This window comes from Leuciscus leuciscus (genome assembly GCF_965113295.1).
Source record: "Leuciscus leuciscus genome assembly, chromosome: 7".
Lineage (NCBI taxonomy): Eukaryota > Metazoa > Chordata > Actinopteri > Cypriniformes > Leuciscidae > Leuciscus > Leuciscus leuciscus.
This window is the reverse complement of record NC_138731.1, coordinates 46,198,863-46,203,862: the sequence shown is the minus strand read 5'-3', so window position 1 is coordinate 46,203,862 and position 5,000 is coordinate 46,198,863.

The window sequence follows — 5,000 nt, the reverse complement described above, 5'->3', positions numbered from 1 at the left end:
GGTGTTTAGGGGTGACTGCAGCCGATGATGAGTGAACTGAGAAACATTAGTCTGAAAGATTTCTTACCTGCCATTAAAATCTGTATTGTGCATTATATATCATTTAAACTGCCATCTTTGCTCATGGATACATTATTTTGAGCCAATCACCGGAGTTGTAGAAGTCATGTGACGGAGCACGTCATATCAGAACTCTTGCAGCAAACAGAAAACACAAAAACATGATCTACTCTATGTTGCTTGCAAGAATTCATTTATAATATCTCATCAGAAAGCGTCACACTTTTGTTCAAGTTAAAGAGGCAATGATGAAGGAAAAGGTTATAAAAAAAAAGAATAATGACTTGTTGATAATGAATAATGATGAGTTATTATGATGCTTGACAGTATCAATAACTGCACTGTACGTACAAAACCAGAAGGATGGACGCTCTTGTGTTTCTCACATGCAGAGGAAAGAAAATAATGCGTGTTTGGAAGGACGTGTGGGCGTTCCACACCGGAGCGGATGATTGGAGGAGGCGCTGATGACATCACCTGAAACGAAAGTTGTTATTCTGATTATGTTTTTATGTATTTATTCATTCGTTCATCTTTAAAAAAAAAAGAGAAAAATTCCATTTTGATTTCATGATTTATGAAGATGATCTGTGTTTATTTCAATTATTTATCATTATTATATATAATGAGCATTTTATATTTTATATACAGTATGTACAAATATTACATACATAAATTATAGTTGTCTTGAGATACAAGTAAAACAATGTGAGTAAATCTTTTTTGCATGCTTGGGGAATAATGGCTAAAACCACTTCATTCTACACATTAAAATAAATAAATGTAATAAAAATAAAAAGTAATAAATACAATTCTAATAAATTTATAAAATTAAATAATTAATTACTAGATACTAATAAATAAATAATTAAAATAAACTAGATTCTAATAAATAAATAATTAAAACAAATAACTAAAAATGTTAATAAATACATTAAAATAATTAAAAACAAATCAAATAAAAAATATATAATAAATGAAACAATTATAATTAATAAACTTAAAAAAATTAAAATAAAGATTAAAACAAATACAATAAATAAATAAATAAATATAATAAAAATAAATAAAAATAAACATAATAAAATTAAATAAAAAAATGAAATGAAAATAAATAAATAAACAAAATAAAAATTAATCAAATAAAAATGTATTAATATAATTAAAACACATACAAATCAAATTAAAATAAACTAATTAATTAAATAAAATAATTAAAATTTCAATGAATGAATGAATAAATGAACAAATTCATGAATTAATTAGAAGAGCAAAAGTCAGGACCCTTCAAATACATATTTGGCAGACGCTTTTATCCAAAGCGACTTAATTAATTTCAAGCTACACATTTACATTCTTATCAGTTCTTGCTTTCCCTGGGAATCGAACCCATGACCTTGGCGTTGCAAGCGCTGAAGCTCTACTGTTTGAGTTACAGGAAAGTTTCGATAGTCAGGACTCTTCAGATGAGTCGAGCACTTAATGAGCAGCGAGTGGACATGAGCTGAGACACTCAGAGTTCAGTTCATTCTGTACAATAGGTGTTGTGTTTCTAAGATGACTGAGATCCAGACTTTTACCCAAAACTCCTCCTGCTAATTTCCCACTTTCTCTCAGAGAAAAGATGCGCTAACGAGATTTATCTAAATCGCTCATCCTTTGTCACAGTTTCACCAGCTTTAGGAACATTTCATTTCTTTTCAATCCCACAGAGAGCTAATTCAGCTGAAGTCTGCGTTTGCGAGGGGAATATTGATGCGATCCTAATGTGCCACGATTCATGCTTTCATCTGTGACCTTTGACCCAGACGGCCCACGCAACACCTAATAGCACAATTATATAATCATAATCAAAGGTTGCATATTTAAATCACGGAATTATAATCAAAGGTTGAATATTCCAATCTGCCATGCTTTAACGGTGATTGATCTGAAGAGTGGAGAGTGTCTCTCCGAGCTCAAGGTGAGTCGAGTCCGTCCGGATCATAATTAGCTTCCCGTCTGGAGATGTGGCTGTGTCATAATCTGGTGAATTCATCTCCATTATAATGAAGGACAAGAGCAGGCAGACTAATACGCCAGCCATCGTTTCCTCCAGGGGCCGATCAGCATCCCATCATCCTAATGGATTCATCCGGTCTGTCCTCGAGTCACGGCTCAGAGCGCCGGCCTCTTCTGCTCACAAAACCGTGATAAACGCAAATAATACAACAATAACCATACGCATATACTTTTAGAATAACTAGTAGGATGTTGATAGCATGGACTGGCTGTGTGACGTCAATGTGAATTGAATTGAAATTGAATTGAATGTGGATTGAAAGTGAATCGAAAGTGAATCAAATGTGAATTGAATTGAAAGTGAATTGAATGTGATTCGAATTAAAAATGAATTGAATGTGAATTGAATTGAAAGTGAATTGAATTGAATGTGAATTGAATGTGAATCGAATTGAATGTGAATCGAAAATGAATTGAATTAAAAATGAATTGAATGTGAATTTAATCGAATGTGAATTTAATTGAAAGTGAATTGAATGTGAATCGAATTAAATTAATTGAATGTGAATTAAATTGAATGTGAATTTAATTGAAAGTGAATCGAATCGAATGTGAATTTAATTGACTGTATATCGAATGTGAACTGAATCTTATGTAAATTGAATTGAATGTGAATTTAATTGAAAGTGAATCGAATGTGAATCGAATTCAATGTGAGTCGAATGTGAATTGAATAAAAAATGAATTGAATCGAATGTGAATTTAAAGGTATAGTGGAGGATTTTCCCGAATTTTAGAAAAGAACCACCCTCTCCACTTTTTGAAAAAATGCACATGCTCAACACTCTCCCTGCTCCCGAGAGGGAACGCCTATCAAACGTGTGCACGAGAGACGGCTAGCATCGCTAATCATAGCTTACATTAACTTTTACTAGCAGTGATTTTAAATGGATTTCTCCAAATAGCATGCCAAACTTGACCTGTCGAGTAGAAACTTCGCGACTGAGGCATCAGTGGGAAGCCCAACCTGTGCTTTTAGCGCATGCCAGCGTGTGAAATATTCTCCCAAAAACACTCTGGTCTTGTTTCTCTCTTCAGAGGCCTTTCTCTTCTTGTCATACAATTCGTAGACACTTTTTCTCTTGCGACCCTCAGACATTTTGAAAAAACCCGGTGAGAACGGCGAGCTTCAATGAATGGCTGAAACCATAACTCACATATACACCTGAGAGTGCGCATGCGCAGAAAGGACGAGCACGTACGACGGCCTTACGTAAACATATCACCAGAATGATTGACAACTAGGAAGACCAATAGTCTTGATGATCCACCCGGAAAAAGAAAATCCTCCACTATACCTTTAATTGAAAGTGAATCGAATCAAATGTGAATCGAATTTGAATATAACTGACTGTGAATCGAATGTGAATAAAAATACATGACCAAAACTACCATTATCAAATATAAGCCGACACGATTAACCAAATTCACTTTTACATGAGAAGTAAAAACTAAAGCTACAGGATTATTCTAACACGCAAAAAAAGCTCAGAAAAACAAAAGGCTGAGAGGAAAAAGCAAACATTGACATAATCAGTTATTAATATTTGGTTGATTGTCTTGTTTTTGCATGTGTTCATAATTTCTTTGCCTGGACAAAATTGATGTTGCACGATTTGTCATGTTTCATTGCGTTATCACTAATAAAACAATCGACTCCAAGGACAACTACACAACAACCAAATCTATAATAATATTTGAATAAAGAATGGAGATCGGCTGGACGTCACCTTCACACTACTGTGTTTGATCCCGTTATAAATACAGTACAAAGGAAAAAACATATGGAATTTAGGATCAAATTTGATTATACGTGTGATGCCACTGACATAACTTCAGTTCTGGTATGTTACAGTAAATGAGTGTTTATTGTATTATATTAGTGGTGTGTGTTAGCATGATGTTTAGTATGTGTGTGCATGAAAACATGCATCTTTTACACTGGTAAACCACTGGTGTTTTTTGATTTACTGGGAAACTATTTATCTCATAAAAACAGATTTTAGCAGTTTGGCGTATTAACATCACTACAGTCGGTGAATTATACAGTATCTGTTTGTGTTACTGTAAAATTAGGAAAACTGGAAGAAATTTTTTTATCATTTAGCATGGAAAATTTCTTTAATAAATGACTAAAATAAGTCAAATTAAAATGAAAATGTATAGCATCTCAATTATACTAACACAATTCTTAGACATTTTATCACAACTTCATTTCTTATGTTTAATCCACTTAAATTCACACAATTTAAAGCAACTTAATTATTTCGTGTCAGAATTACATCATCACATGTTTATCATTACTGTAACATCAGGGGCCCTATTTTAACGATCCGAAACGCAAGTATCAAACGCGAAACGCAAGTAACTTTGTGGGCGGGTCTCGGGCGCTGTTGCTATTATACCGGCGGGATAAATGACTCTCCGACGCAAATCTAAAATGTGTTGGTCTGAAGTAGCTTCATTACTCATAGGTGTGGTTTGGGCGTAACGTGAAATAAACCAATCAGAGCGACATCTCACATTCCCTTTAAGAGCAGACACGCTTGTTCCATGGCGGATTGCTATTATAACGGCGGATTTGCCAGGAGCGGTTCACAGCCGAGGAGACCGACGTTCTCGTCAGGGCCGTAAAACACAGAGGAGTGATGTTGGGGATGGAGAAACACACACAAACTAGCTTCGGTTAAACAGGCGTATGATAACTTGGGTAAATGTGTAAACTAGATTTATGCCTATTCTTTCACATCTTCATGGACACAACAATGATTTCCCTCGTGTGGTCATATTTTTCCTTGTAATAATGTATGATTTTCTAAAAATGAGAACTGCTGGATCTGTGTAGATGAGAGAAGTAAAGTCAAGTCAAGTCAAGTTTA